Source organism: Camelus bactrianus, chromosome X (assembly GCF_048773025.1).
Source record: "Camelus bactrianus isolate YW-2024 breed Bactrian camel chromosome X, ASM4877302v1, whole genome shotgun sequence".
NCBI classification, from domain to species: domain Eukaryota; kingdom Metazoa; phylum Chordata; class Mammalia; order Artiodactyla; family Camelidae; genus Camelus; species Camelus bactrianus.
Genome location: NC_133575.1, coordinates 12,033,340 through 12,050,036, shown reverse-complemented (window position 1 = coordinate 12,050,036; position 16,697 = coordinate 12,033,340). Strand labels below are relative to the sequence as shown.

The window sequence follows — 16,697 nt, the reverse complement described above, 5'->3', positions numbered from 1 at the left end:
AGGGGGGCTCTCTTTAATTCTCCCTGGAAGATCTCAGAAAACATCCTTGAGCTTCTGGATCACCTAGGCTTTTTCCTTTATAGGCTTATACTCTCAAGCCAGAAAGGATGGTTAGAACTCTACAAGAGGGTCTTCCGATGCTTAGAACTGGTGACTCGCTTCTAGGTGACCCCCTGCACACATAAGGAAGACCACCTTTAGTTCAGAGTAGTTCAGCTAACACCCATTGAGCTTGGTTTTGTGCCAGGCACTGTGCTGGGTACTGAAGGAGATGATGAGGAACCTTCTGTCCAGTGGGGGAAGGTACTCACAAATAGAAATCGTTGTGAGATGTGGTCAATGCTCAGGTAAAAGAATGAAGGGTGTACAATGGAAGTGTGGAGAAGGGGCACTCCAGGGTTTGACATGTGGGTTTTAAAGGATGAGTAGGAGTTAGCTAGGCAGAGAAAGGTGCAAGGTGCATAGCAGACTGGGAGATACAATAGGGAAGTAAAATCTGCCATCCCACAATGTGTCTCTTTGGCATGAGGATCATTTTAGGCTGGTTATTTTTAACAAACAGAAGACTTAGGAAGTTTTTCTTTTTACCTCCTCCTTAACTGCCTAAAATAATTTAGACAGAGGGGTGGGAGGGCCTGGTCTAGGAAGAGAGCTGTCACTAGAGATAATGACAAAGAACATGGGCAAGGTGTGGTAAGCTGAGGGGAGAGGAAAAAATTTTCCTCTCCTATAATGTCATAAGCAAAGGCCCTGAGGTTTGAGTAAATAGGTATATGATGGAAATTTTTAGAAATTAAAGTATTATAAGAGCATAAAGTGGAGAACAGGGAGTGGCAGAGGATAAAGCCATGTCATGGGAACTGCATCTGCTATACTAAGGAGCGTGAACTTTATTCTTTGGAGACATCAAAGGGCTATACCTATCTCAGTGATACATTCAACAGAAAATCCTATCATAGCTTACACAGAAGCAAAGTCTATTGGTTTTCTGCAACAAAAGCCTCAAGGAGGGAAACCTTTGTTTTTTATGGCGGTCAAATCATGTTTCCAGGATTTGGGCTATTTTATTTGCCTTCTCTGAAATCCTGAGTGTCATTTTATTGTCTAAGGATGGCTGCTGCTATACCTCCAGGGTCCAGATCCACACGCATGTTCCCATCCGCGGGGCTTCTGGCTGTACCTCGCTGGCCATGGCGTATCCCTGGATCCCTAATGCTTACTGGCGCGCTCTTTCTCTTGCTGCACCATAGCTTTCACCTTGAAGTAAAAGCCTTATGTGACTGCTCTGTGCAGCCTGGTGAGTCCTTTCAAGTATCTGAAGTTGGGGAATATTTGCAAAATCTGAAGTCCTTCCCATGGCTCCAACAGCCTTCATGATCTGGCTACCTGTTACCTCTGACTCCATCTCCTCCTACTTAATCTCCCCTTCTCATCCTGCTCCGGTCACCTCGGCGCCCTTCTTGTACCGAACCGTGCCCAACTCATGCTCCAGACTCATGTCGTGGCATTTTCTGTTCCCTCTGCCTAGAATGCTCTCCCTTAGATATCTACTAGGCTCCATTCTGGAAAGTCAGAAAGACCCTTCCAGATAGGACCTTCTAAAATGTAACCTTGCCCTGTTACTTTTGATTCCTTTGCCTTTTCTTCCCTGTCTCCCCAGACTAGAATATAAGCTGTGCAAGAGAAGAGATTTGCTTACACCTAGAGCAGTGCCTGGCACTAACAAATGCTCACTAAATGACTGTGAAGGGATAACCAAATACATCAAGAGGAAAGTGCAGGTTCAGCTCAAGAAGGAGAGGCAAACCGCCCTTTTGTTACCCAGGAAAGACTTCAAGAGAAAAGCAGGAGGTACCAGAGTTGGGTGAAAAGGAAACGTGGTACCAGCCAGCAAGGGGAGGGGATGGCTCAACACTCTGACATATTGAACATCCCCTAAGGAGAACAGTAAACCAAACTTAGATTGGTAAACCAAACTTTATGTTGAATGTAAGCTGAGAGGTTGAATCAACTCCTGATTGGGGTTTTCTTGGATTTATCAAACACCTCAGTGTATTTTTAATTAGTCTGAAATGTTGCTAATGATGTGTGTGTGTGTTTCATTGGCTTTTCTCAGATAGAACATTAGATTTAATTATAAACTTGGTCTTTCCTTTAAAATAACCCTTATCCATGTAGCCTGAAAATTGATTTTGTGATGGAGGTCTGTGCTGAAAATGTGAATGGAGAAACTTAGATCACTGTTGTTCACAAAGGGACCTTTTCTCATGTTATTCTAGGAGGGAAGCGTGTGTGTGTGTGGGGGGGGGATAGAGAGGAGGAATATGTCAAGAATGAAGAGTATAAAACATATAAAAGCAGATAAAATTTACAACTTTATAAAAAGGAGGTTTTTTCCCCCTCACTATAAAATATCAGGTCCATTTCAACAGGACAGAATCCATGCAAGATTGTAAAATAGTTTACTTCCTGGTTCCCAGAGCTCTGAAAGTGACCTGATAAGGTCAGATGAGGAATAAAAGAAGTTAATAAAGTCATTTCCAGCAAACGTTAGGCATCTCTTGGGATGTTTTGCTCTATTTTGCTTGGAAAGAAATATTTTAATTTTGCTTCTTTGCTTATTCATTTACACTTATTTATTTGTCTTTAAATTGATAATATACACACATGGTGGAAAATTCAAAATGTACCAAATAGTAGAATGAAAAAGCAGACTCCACCCTACCACGGCCCCCCCACTGCCACAAACACACTTCCCTCCCTGGAGACAATCCTTATGACCCCATATACATGCACTGCTGAACCTCGCTCGCTTTTTTCACTTAATTTATTTGGAGATAATTCTATATCAGAACATATAATAGAATTGTGTCTTTTTTTTTTTTAAGGATTGCATACTGGGATTATGAATTTTAATACAGAAGTGTTTTCTTTCCTTCCCTCAGAAAGAAATCAATGCTTAGCTTGGGAGCCTTCTAAACTCCTAGAAATAAGCTTGCCAGATAAAATGCAGGATACCCAGTTAAACTTGAATTTCAGATAAAGAATGAATATGTTTTAGTACAAGTATGTGCCATGCAGTATTTGGGAAATATACAAAAAATTATTTGTTTATCTGAAATTCACTGGGATATACTTATACTAAGCAATGATTCATGGTTTATCTGAAATTCAAGTTTAATTGGGCATCATATATTTTAATTTGCTAAATCTAGCAACCCTATCTAGAAATCACTCATGTATCCATTTGTGAATAGAGCTGATCTTAACTTCAAACTCCACAATGATGAGTTGGTGTCTGTTGGAGCAGAAAAATATTGCTTATTAAATATCATGGTTATAAAAACAATCTCAAACTTCAGGCTTCAATGTTTCTTTTAATTACTTCTCATAATCCACAAGAAATGCAATGCCTTCCTCAAGTGTTTGAGACAATGCTTTGAAGTAACATGATTTAGCATACTGTCTTCAGTATTAAAAAACTATAATGTAGTTAAAGTGTATCTCAAACATTATAATCATAAAGCTGAACCTTGAGATGAATTAAATTTCAGGGGAATTTTACTTGTATTGCTTACATGACATTTTTTCAAAATGAAATATTGCTTTTGAAAAACTTAAATCAGACTGTAATTAAGCCACATAAAATGTCTTACTGAAAATTAAATATAGATCTCGTAAAATTCAGATTTTGCTTTCTTATGAAGCCTTTTAGGGACCTAAAAATCAGTGTGTTGTGATTCATAATGGACCACATTTAATTTGTTTTCCTAAGACTCAAATAGATGCACAATCTTCCTTAATGTCACCAGCTCTGGCTTCTCATTTTATTGATGCTTTCAAGTTTTCTCCCAAGGCATCCTCTACACTAGTCCACTATTCCTTCTCATCGAAATCTAATAACACCCCAGTGATTTCCATCCAACTTGGAAGCAGTGACCGTTCTGCAGCCCAGGAATGCCTTTTGGAATGAACGTGGAGCTTACAGGTGTATGCTTGCCCTTGGTGTGTGTGCTACTGATGGGAATTTATTTCTCTCCATCTTAATAGAAAAAAGTTCCCAAGGATCTTGGAAGGTACTGTCCAACTTTGGAAACCACCACATTTTGAAGAAAAGTGTCCTTTAAAAATTTTTACTTATGGTTTTCAACAAAAGGGGTGTGTACCACTTGGCCAGTCCTAGTCCAAAAAGGGAGGAGTGCCCTTGTTTTCTCCACATCAATGTTTCCTTCTAGCGTTAAAACTCGAGGAGTGAGTTAATGATGTGCATGCTTAAGTATTGGGGGGAAATGGAGTGCTGTCTGCAGTTTCCTCTGAAATGAATCACAAAAGAAAACAAGATAGATCGATGGATGGAGAGGTATGTACTAGAGCAATTAGAGCATAATAGTAATGGTTGAATCGAGGTGGTAGGTAAACAGTTGTTCACTGTAATATTCTTTCAACATTTTTGGATGTTTGACATTTTTCATAATAAAATGTTGAGGGAAAAATGCGAGGAGGGTGAGCTAAAGCACTAGAGAGACACGTCCACTTGGACATGTAACATGTATTTATACTCTAGGGGAGGAAAAATCATTTCCCTCCACCCTTCTAGGTTCTTGGCTGAGACTCCCTGCAATAAAACATGGGTGAACAGGAGAAAAACAAACAGAAGTTTAATACCATGTGTACCTCCTGTGTACATGGGAGAGACCCAGGAAAACTGAGTAACTCCCCCAAATGGCCCAAGACACCACTTTGAATACCCATTCTAGCTAAGATTTTGGAGTGGGGAGTGGGTTACGGGAAGGGACCAGGAAAAGCACAATGAACAAGGGTTGTGATGTGGATTTAAGTCCATACCATCTCTACTGACAAGATTTCCTAGAGATTTAGTCTTCCTCTTCCTGGTACAGGGAAGACCTTTAGAAATGGAAGATTTCTCTTATAAACATAAATGTCTCTTACAAAAGGGTAACTTCTACTCCGTTTTCAGAGCTTTTCCTATGTTTGTTGTTTCTTAAAAATAATCAGCTTAAAATAGTCCTTATGCCAATGAGGCCTACTTTGGGCTGGCAAATTCTGCTCCCCTTCAACACAGAGCTACCTTGGGCCAGCTACTTCACCTCTCTGTGCTTTAGTATTGTCATTTGTACAAGCCTACTGCATAGGGTCACCGATTCCATGACAAAATCTCCACAGAATACTTACCACAGTGCCCAGTTCATGATGGTCAGTAAATACTAGCTGCAGTGATGATGATGATGATGACGGTGATGAGATGATGGGAGGCTGATCTATGCGATGCGTCCTGGCCCAAGAGGAAGATAAAAATGCATCAGGGAGTGGGGAGGATGGAGCGCTTGCTTAGCATGCGCAAGGTCCTGGGTTCAATCCTCAGTATCTCCATTTAAAAAATATTAAATAAATAAACCTAATTACCCCCCCCCCCCAAAACCTGAAAAAAAAAAAAACCATCAGGGAAAGCTTTCCAAATAAGGTGACTTGACCTTGCTCTTGAAGAATGTGATGGAAATTCATTAATGGAGAGAGGTTCAGCATAAGAAGTAAATGAAAAAAAAAAAAAAAGATAGCAATGACAATAAAAGAATGAATAGAACACAGAAGCAAGACATGCACGGAGTCATGGAGGAGGCTGGCCTGGCTGGTCTTTGGAAAGTAGGACTAGAATTTATTAATTCATTTGAAACTAAAATAGTTGTCATATCTCTCATAACATTAGATTCAAAGGCTCAAACTCGGTAATAAAAAAAAAAAACCCAAATGTCACTGGAAACCGCCTTGGTTTTTGAAGCCAAAATGTGGTACTCAAATGAGTTCTTCCTTTGTTACGAGCCCTGGGATAAGAAGAAAGAAAATAACAATTAAACAGAAAAATAGACCTATGCTGGGTGGAAATCAGTTTCATGATTTATAACCAGTTTGAATGCTCAGATTTTTCCATGTTTTTAAAATTTCCGTTTAAAAAATTCATTTCTCTGCACCCTTTCACCCGCATCCTTCCCTTCCCCCGACTTCTACTGCTTACAGTTAATAGGTACCAAAGCAAGGCGTCCCTTCTTGTCTAGGGTAGAATGCCCTTTCCTTCTGCAGAGAGGAGCTTTTTTTTTTTTTTTTCCTAATCTCTGTGATGTCTTGAAATCATTGGCTGTAGGAAGGGCTGACAGAGATGCCCGAGTACACGACTTATGGGTAGAGAGGCCTGGTAATTCCTTGAAGCCTTGTCCCCTCCCTCCTCCTGGAATGGCTCTGGGCTGGGACTGGCAGGAGCTGGCATTGCTCGGAGTGCTGCACCAACTCCATGCTGCCCAAGCCAGACTCCATTCACCATTTAAACAACAGTATGCAATCTGGAAATCTAATTTCCATTTGAGGCTAATCCTCTAAAATCCAAATATTGTAACAGATCCTGAAAACAAGATTCCTTCGCTTTTAGAAAATACACAAGTTGATTTTCTTGAAACCTTTTGCAGCTCAGCATACCTGACTAGATTTCTGTGTTTGCTGGCCTGTTATTACAATGGGAGCTTCGTCAGCGTTTCTTCTGGGGTCTTTCCGGCAAGGAATGTTTATTTATCTCATGCAGGTGGAGAGCGTGACTCTCCTGGGTCTTTGAATACTCAGTTTTATAATGAAGTGCAAAGCTTTATCCTTTTTTTTTTTTTCTTTGAAGTTTGGTAAACATAACCTTCAGCTTCTTACACAATAGGCCTAAGCAAAAAGAAAAGCAGAAAGAAAGTAGGAAGAAATGCTTTCTTCTAGCATATTAAGAGGGGCATTCTATCTATATGTATATATATTTTTTGGCCTGCCTGGATTAATGGTAAGATCTAGATGGACCCAGAGAAAGAACAAAGGCTACTATTGTTCCAGAGAATTGAAAAAGTGCTTGGTGCTAGAGTCAAAATCCTTTCTAGCAATTGTATCTTTCAAAAAGTCTACACTGCATTACTAAACAGGATAAATAGTGGGAATTTACTCTGTTTTCTCATGACACATCCCTTAACATATTTGGACTGACCAGCCCACTAAGGGGCAGTCTTAGGTCCTCTAAAGGGGAGCAAAATATGCCCCCCCAAATATCCCTCTTTGACAGAAGGATTATCTTGAGCTGGTTATTTTTAAGAAACAGCAGACATAGGAAAAGCCTTGAAAACTGTTATGCTGTGGTTTCTTTCGTGTTACGAGTCCTACTCATCCTGTGTGAAACTTGCAGAATTTGAGTTACATTAAGCTATGCTCTGTGGTTCAAAATGGAGTCACAGTGGCCAATGTAAACTTCCATGTGAGTTGTTTTGAAACATCCGCTGTAGGACTGTGAGTGTCTTAGACTGATAAACTAAGAGTGGCAACTTTAGATGAGAAATTTGTTTGCCAGTGTACATCACTGGAACGGAGGGAGCAACCGATAGAGCCAAGACCCTCTCCCCTGGGGTAACAGTTACTCCTTAAAAAGAGACCACTGAGCCCAGTGACTTGACGGCCCTTTGCTGGAGGACCCAACTCCACACTGCTGAGAGCTGTTCCAGAGGGACCTGCTGGAGGCCTGATTGGTGCAGAGGGTGACTTCCCACTCTGTTGCCAGACCAGAGGCCTCCTTCCCAGGCTTCTCCTTGGAGTGGTTTGTTACCCACTTTTCTAGTTTCCCTAGTTTGACTAACCTGTGCTGTGTGCTAGTTGTGTGCAATAAACCGAGCGATTTGTGAATTGAAGATAGGCCACATTTTGTATATCTCCAAGGCTATGGCTCTTCCCTGGCCTTACCCTGCAACAAGCAATTGAGAAGTGACCCTTTTGTTATAGATATTGGCATTTATAAGAGAAATCTCCATTTGCAACAGTGTCTCCCTCTCTGTCCCGGGAAGGGGATGACTAAATCTCTAGACACTCTTAGCAATGGAGAAGGCTCTGCTTTATGTGCAACCCAGGCCAAGACACTTGGCAGGGACCACCCCCCACCCCACTGGTGACCTAAACTTTGGAGCTTCTCATTTGGGCATTTCTTTCCAAAGCATTACATGTCCTTGCTGGCTGGGCTTGCTTTGTCCATTTTGGAGTTAACTGGGGTGATGTAATTCAATATATTTTTCTATATTGAAAATAAGGAGACCTAGTTTAAGTATAAGATAATCACCAAAGACAAACTTGAACATTTTTCAGTAAATTCTACAGCCAAGCTGGAAAAAATGAACTAATTGTGGTTCTTACGTAGGCATAATGTCCCTAATTTGCATACACACATGAGTATGCAATTACACACATACATACACGGCTGTAAATTCAAAGGGGAACACATATCAGAATGTTAGAATAAACTCACTGCAGGCAATCAAAGGATAATAAAGTAGTATGAAGAACCAGGGACCTGAGAGATAGGTAAATAAAACACGCATTCATATTCATTTTAAAGAGGCTACTTGTGTGAATAGGGATAATATATTGAGAGAAGCTTAATTAACTAAGGCTTTGAAGTAGCAGAGAGATTTAATGAATGTTTTGGCATACTTAGAATTGATGGAGGAAGTCTTCTCATGAAAATTTCTTGGGAAATCATAGTATATCCTTAACAATGAAAAGAAGCATGTAATGATTGAGATTCTCAGTGCAATTTATTGAGTAACACCACATGGGGGCTCTGAAAGAAATATCATCTCTGACAATAAATATATTTTGTCATTTCCAAAAATTTCTTGGAACTGGGGTTCTTGCCCTCAGTCTACCACAACCTTAATGGAAGAGATGAGATAGGTAAATAGTTAACCAAAAAAATGCAGCAATGATTACATTTAATTTGAAATCACTTACATTAATGACAAAAGTGAGTTAGAGACAGTTACTAAGAAAAAATGGTTGGATGATGAGAGTGTAGGTAAGTTCCTATGTGAATAATACTAAGTTTGAGTAAAATTAGGGGTAAGTTTCCTACAAAACAAAGTAGATGAGATCTAGTTTTGAATTTTATATCTTCTTACAAAGATTGGTCAATAAGAGCAAGACTTTTTGTTTTCTTAATAACCAGAGGAAGGAAACAGAACTACATACTAAGTAAAGACCTTTTCATAAGGACCCAATACTCATCTTCATTTAAATATTTCTCCCAGTGTCAAATCCTATAGTGGTTCTGCATTACATTCAGGATGAAATGTGGATTTTTGGCATGGCATAGAATGCCATGGATAATGGGGCCCTGATTATCCTTCATCAGTTCCTCCTTTGACCGCGGCCATGTTGAACATTTAGTGTTTCCCAAGGGCGCCATGTTCTCTCACTAATCTTGCTTTGAAATGGGCTGTCCTGCTGCCTGGAATCTTCTGTGCCCCTTCTTCTCTTCAGGAACTCTCTTTCATCTTTCAAGACTCATCTCATGCTACAGATTTTGGTGAGTTTGGTTTTGAATTTTCTACTGAACTGTTTATTTTACTTTTGATCCATTTTTAAAAATGAATTATTTTTCATTTCCAAGGGGTTGGATGCTTTGGATTTGTTTGAACTTACACTCTTGATTTCTAGTTGTCAAAATTATATTTAAATAAAGATGACATTCTTGTGATTATTCTAGTTATTTCTCTTTAATTTTGAAACTGCCTATGTAATGAGAATACTTTAAAAAGCATTATTATAAATTATGCATTTACTAAAGTTATAATTTAGAGAAGTATCCTCAAGCCAAAAACCTTAGAGTCATTCTTAACTCTTCTTTTTTTCTCTTATACCCTGCATATCTGATATTCCTGAAATCTTGTTTTGATTTTCAAAATATATCCAGAATCCAGCTAGTTCTGTCACCTCTACCCATGTCTAAGCCTATACCAGGCCTTATCTGGACCCTTGTGGTTGCCTCCCAACCAGGCTTTCTGCTTTTGGTTTTGCCCCCTCCATAGAGCCAGTCTCTTCTTCATGCAGTATCTGTGAATTAGTTAGATGGTCAAACATCCCTGGACTCCGGGTCTCCCACCTCATTCACTATCAAAGCCCAAGTGCTTAAAACTGCTCCCAGGCCTTAAACAATCTTCTCACTGCCCAGCCCCCACCTCCCTTCAGTGGCATCCCTTCCCATTCGGTCAGCTCTTGTGGCCTTGAAACATGGGAGGCGGGCTCCCGCCCCATTCTCTTGGTCAGGCATGACTTCTCCCGAAGAATAGCTCCTTCACCTCCTCCAGGTCTCTGCTCAAATGCTATCTTCTCACTGAAGACTTTCCTGACCTCTTTTTAATGCGAACTCAGTCCCCCAAACACATACCTAACTGCTATCCCGACCTTTTTGTCTTATTTTCCTCCATTTTTCTTATCACTATCTTACATGCAAAATATAGTACTTATTCATTTGTTTATTGCTGGTTGTCCCACTTTGAAATATACGCCCCATCAGGGCAGAGGATTTTTGTCTCTTCTGGTCACTGCTGTATCTCCGGCCATGAGAATAGTGCCTGGCACCTACGTCATAGGTAACTCAGAAATACTTGTAATAATGGAGTGAAAAACAAACGTATGAAAGAATAAATAAATTCAATGACATGAAGACATTTTCATAATACAAAGTTAAGTCAAAAACTGAACTTAAAAATTTTATTTCTAAAAAAAGAAATCCCTAAACTTCTAGTATAAGCCCAATGCTGTTTACTGCATGTGCAGAGAAAAAAAGGCTAGAAGGAATAAAGTTAATAGTCATTATCTCAAAAGGGAGCATTCTTTTGTGTATTTTCAAAATGTTCTACAATGGCATTGTAACTTTCGAGTCAAGGAAAAAAATCAAATTTTATTTTTTTTGTTTTTTTTAAAAACAATTTCTTCTTACCTTCACCATCCTGAATGATGGACTGGGCTGTCTTAATAGCCCTGTCTCTTCTCCACGCCTCCCTCCTGCCCTCTGTCCGGTAATTCGGCCAAAAAACTCCAATCATCGGTCATTTTGATGCTATAGAGTATATGCACTAAGGGAGTCGTTTGTCAGGTTTTGAGAGAATTAGAAATCCTGTTGAAAAAACAGTTTGAATAATTTTTTTTTGAAGATCAATTTTATTCCCACTGTATACTATGAATTTATATTAGTTACTTAGGCTCTAATATAGTAGTAGATGCTTGCTTGGCTCATTCTGGAGAAATTTAGTGCAAATTTAGAGGTTGGTTCTTAGAATTACAAGATTTTGTAGGAGAGGAGAAGTAGTTTTCCCTCTACTCTTCTGCATTCTTGGCTGAAACTCCCCTGTAATAAAAGACAGATTAACAGGAGAAAAACAAACAAGTTTAATAACATGTATACCTCTTGTACACAGGGGAGGTGCCCAGGAAAAGTGCGTAACTTCCCGAAATGGCCCAAGCCACATTAAATACCCTCTCCAGCTAAAAGTAAAAGATGTTGGGGGAGGGGAGTGGGTTATGGGAGGTGACGAGGAAAAGATAAACAAGGTAAGGTTGTTATGTAGATTCAAGTTCATGCCTTCTCCATTAATAAGTTTCTAGAGATTTAGGGTCATCCTTCTCTTTCTGGTACAGAGAGGGAGACACCCTAACAAATGAAGGCTTCCATTATAAATGTAAACGTCTCTTACAAAAGGATAACTTCATTTTCAGAGCTTTTCCTGATTACTGTTTCTTACAAAAGATAATCAGCTCAAAATAATCCTTATGCCAAAGAGGCTTATTTTGGGGTGGCAAATTCTGCTCCTCTTCAATTATTTTATTCTACATTTGTTTTCTCCGAATGTGGACTAAAGGTAGACCTGTAAGATATGTGGATATGTTAGGTGCTCAAAATGGGATATAACCTTTTTCTCTATCTGATTCTTTTCCTAGAATAACAGAAAAAACAAAACAAAACCAGTAAACTGGCATTTGGCCTTTTTATTAAAAAAAAAATCCCATAAATAATTTTGATTGGCAGATTTTTTCTGTTTTGTTTTTGGTTTTGTGTGTGTTATTGATGTAGCACAGGCTGTCAGTTATGGAGACCTTTAACTTTAGATCAGTGATTCTCAACTGTGGATTATTTGGCACCCAGGGGACATCAGGCAACATCGGGAAATATTTTTTATCTTGATAACTAGGGGGCAGGATTGCTACTGGCATCTAGTGGGTAGAGACATCTAAACATCCTAGAGAGCTCAGGATAGCACCTACAACAAAGAATTATCTGGTCCCCGATATCAGTAGTGCCGAGGTTGAAAAATCTTATAATCTAGACAGAGAATGGGTTAAAGCAAACCCGGAAAGGATTAGCCGCTCAAAAGAATAGCAACAAAAGACGTCCTCTTCTTAGGCCATTTTCTGAGCCAGCCATCTCATTCTTGCTTTAGCTTGTTTACTTTCTTGCTTAGTAGTTTAAAGTTTTTAATCACCTCCCAGCTGAGTGTTGTAGCTTTGGTACAAAGAGGAAGCTCTCAGCTCTAACCCCTGGGCTCAGTTCCATCCAGCAAGAGAAGCTGAATAAATACTTTGTTTTCTGAGGGGTTCAGTTGGGCTGGTGGAATTACTCATCACATTGCAATAGCATCTCCCACATGGATTACCCTTGAGTGCCTGAGTTGTCCTGGAGGCTGAGAAAAGCTGCTGATGACCTGAGCAAATACCTACAGAAATAAGGATCAATCAATACAGCTATTTCGGCCAGCTCTGCAAGGCTTGTCTCTGAGACAAATGGAGGTGGGTGTCAAAGGCATTTTAGGAGGCAGCACTTGGGGAGGGGAAACCCAGGCGTGTAGAGCAGCTCCAGGAGGCAGAGGCTGGACCTCTCTCTGCCTCAGTTTTTCCATCCATCCAGGGTCTCTCTCTTTTTCTATCTCCACTCCCCCTGTCCCCACCAGCCCCATCCTAGTGTTTTTCAATTTGTGACAATAAGAACACAATGAGTTTTAAAGATCAGTTGTGATAATTATTAAGTGACACTGAAGACTTTTTTTTCCCTTCGCCTTCTCATTCATGTTTTCAACCACTGTGTTTGTTTTCATGGTTTATTAGAAAACAATAGGGTTCTAAGTTTACATGCTTACTTTTCAAATCGAAGTTACATTTTTGAAACCTAAATATCCCAGGCCACTCCAGACTGTGAGGAAGGGTGTGGTCACATTAACAGTAATATCCCCCAGTTTTTTGCTCCTCCTAGCCCTTATGTCTTTTCCAAAGGCTCTGCACGTTAGGCAGGAGGAGTTCCTCAGGCAGTGTTTTACAAAGCTGACTCTAATAGGCTCTGACACCATCACTGCTACCTGTGACTGTTGCAGCCACTCTGGTCCTCACATGCTTCTGTGGCTTCTCAGCAGGGCGTAACTGCTACTGCATGGTCTTCATTATCTGCTGCTGTTTCCCAGTGCTGAAGTCAGGTGAATGTTTCCTCCATCTTTCTCCATTGAACTCAGATCAGGAACAGCCCAGTCTTATAAACTCTCTCATCAACACAACTCTTGGCTTATGTGCCTAATTCCCCTCTCCAGTGAGGCTCAAAAGTAGCCTGTCTGGCCAGTTTGTGTTTGGATAGGAGAGTATGGGGACAAAGCCACATAAAAAGTTATCCCTTTATCTCTCCACTGACTTTTCCCCTCCTCTTCCAGGGGTCACTGTATCATAAATCCCAACTTAGCAAAAAAAAAAAAAGGAAAAAAAGTACCACCCCTAAAGCATATTAACTCCTGGAAAGAGATACTTTGCAGACCAGCATCAATCATTGAAATATTCTTGCTAATAGGACAGGCACACTACAAAACACCTTGAGGTACAGTTTACACTGTGGTTTACACAAATGGCATCCTAAGATTGACTTCTAGGAATATATATCCCAATTGGACTTTGTGACCCCTTAATTATAATTTACCTATAATCCTAACAGATGTGTTGAATAGCTCTAGCATATCTCTAGTTTCCATGCTTTATACGGTGAATTATTCCTCCCAGTGTTCATACTTTGAAGCACAGAACATGTGATTTTGATATGATCATCTTTATGGACAACTACATGGTCTGCTGACAATGCACAGCCTGATCTTGTCTTCTCAAGCTCCAGGCCCTAGACTGAGTCTGGGGCTTGGCAGTGTAATGTTTGCTATGCCTACATTTGAGATGGAATTGACAAATAGAAATTGAAATAACATGCCAGGAGACTGTTGAAAGGTGTCATATTTCTGGCTGGGTTTTCAATTTAAAGCCTATACAATGATAGAAGTGGGAACTCTGGGGTGGGAAAAGAAGAAATTTGGAAGCTACAGAAGACTGTCAGTCAACTAGCTATCTTGACAGGTTGACATGTTATCTTGAATGGAAGCATCATTGATGGATGTTCTAACATTGGATTGAATTCCCTGACCACAGGCTAATCTCATTTTAGGCCCTAGATGACTTACTAAAATTTGTTGTGTCAAAAAACATTTAGTCTGGATCATATTTTATTACTGATTTAAGTATATATACACAAAAATTGTTTTTTGGAAAATGTAAGAAGAAAAATCCACAGAGGCATCTCAGCATTCCAATGAAGAATATTTTCCTTTAGCTGGTAGAGGGGTATGTCATTCACTCAAACTCTTAATTTAGTACAGCACACGTGTAGTCCTTTTAAAGTATTCATGTATTCAAAGTGTGCCACACTGTCCGTTCACTCCTGTGTCACCGCAAGCTATCACTCCCTTTAAAGTCTCTGGAGCATGTAAAATATCACATTGACAATGTCACTTTTTTCTGATGTAAAGGTCATCACAAAAGCCAGTAAAGTCTTTCAAGGATTTTACTTCCCATAGCAGTAGGCTGAACCTTAACTTTCACGTCCTCAGTCCCACCTGTGCTCTGTCTCACACTCTTCCCTCTGGAACACTCTTCTACCCCATCCCCACCATTACCCCCCAGTTGCTGGGCTAAATTTCCCTGAGGAGTCTTCCTTGATTCTTTATCCCTGCATTGGGAACCTCTCCTATAATTCCAAAGTATCCTGGGTCAACCCTTTTGGTAGTGCCTTTGACACTGATTTGTAACGGTTCGTTCCCTTTTGAATCCTCAATAGATTTCAAGCTTCTTGAGAGCAGGAGCACAAGCTTGTGTTGGAAGCATAGAAGTCACTCAATGGAAATGCAAATCAAAACTACAATGAGGTATCACTTCATACCAGTCAGAATGGCCATCATTAAAAAGTTCACAAACGATAAAGCAGGAGAGGGTGTGGAGAAAAGGGAACCCTCCTACACTGCTGGTGGGAATGTAGTTTGGTGCAGCCATTATGGAAAACAGTATAGAGATTCCTCAAAAGATTGAAAATAGACTTACCATATGATCCAAGAATCCCACTCCTGGGCATATATCTGGAGGGAACTCTAATTTGAAAAGATAACTGCACCCCAATGTTCATAGCAGCACTATTTACAATAGCCAAGACATGGAAACAACCTAAATGTCCATTGACAGAAGACTGTATAAAGAAGTTATGGTGTATTTATACAATGGAATACAACTCAGCCATAAAAAATAATAAAATAATGCCATTTGCAGCAACATGGATAGGCCTGGAGAATGTCATTTTAAGTGAAGTAAGCCAGACAGAGAAAGAAAAATACCATATGATATGACTCATATGTGGAATCTAAAAAAAAAAAAAAAAAAAAAAAAAAAAAAAAAAAAGACAAACAAACTTATTTACAAAACAGAAATAGACTCAGAGACATAGAAAACAAATTTACGGTTACCAGAGGGAGAAGGGGGTGGGAAGGGATAAATTGGGAGTTCGAGATTTGCAGGTACTAACTACTATATATAAAATAGGTAAACAACAAGTTTATACTGTATAGCACAGGGAACTGTATTCAATATCTTGTAGTAACCTATGGTGAAAACGAATATAAAAATGAATATATATATGTTCCTATATGACTGAAGCACTGTGCTGTACACCAGGAAGTGATGCAACATTGTAAACTGACTATAGTTCAATAAAAATAAAAAAAGAAGTCACTCAATGGATATTTATTTGATGACTTAAATAATGAATTGGCCAGCTATCTAGACCTATTTTTTATACCTAATCCCAAATTGCCAATTGAAATGGAGCTCCTCACTTCTGTTTTCCTTATCAAGTGGATATTTGAGAAATGTATCAAATGAACAGGGGTGTAGGAAGATGACTTTTAGTTTGCTTTATATCAGTATGGACATGGTCCTCAAGCCTGCTTTATTCAGAACAAGACATCACTCTCTTGATCGTGAACCTACAAATAAATGGCAACTGCTCAAGTTATGTATAGGACGATATGAGCACATATTTGTATTTATTAACCCTGGATCTCATATCAAGAGACACTTGAAACTGACAACATAACGCCATTTGCAGCAACATGGATGTTACTGGAGAATGTCATTCTAAGTGAAGTAAGCCAGAAAGAGAAAGAAAAATACCATATGAGATCACTCATATGTGGAATCTAAAAAACAAAAACAAAAACAAAAACCATAAATACAAAACAGAAAGAGACTCATAGACATAGAATACAAACTTGTGGTTGCCGGGGGATGGGGGGTGGGAAGGGACAGACTGGGATTTCAAAATGTAGAATAGATAAACAAGATTGTACTGTGTAGCACAGGGAAATATATACAGGATCTTGTGGCTCACAGCAAAAGAGAATGTGACGATGAATGTATGTATGTTCATGTATAACTGAAAAATTGTGCTCTACGCTGAAATTTGACACAACATTGTAAAATGACTATAACTCAATTAAAAA

The 16,697-nt window shown here is 39.4% G+C and overlaps 1 protein-coding gene across 1 annotated transcript in view; it reads right to left on the bottom strand.

Annotated features, from left to right (window-relative positions):
- GRPR (gastrin releasing peptide receptor) overlaps positions 1-16,697 on the bottom strand; it is a 171,036-nt gene that overhangs the window by 58,252 nt on the left and 96,087 nt on the right. Inside the window, exons 10-11 of the mRNA XM_045505059.2 lie at positions 10,799-10,975; positions 5,194-6,714 (exon numbers count right to left, since the gene is read on the bottom strand). The gene's annotated coding sequence lies outside the window, so the exon portion shown is untranslated. The remainder of the gene's footprint in view (positions 1-5,193; positions 6,715-10,798; positions 10,976-16,697) is intronic.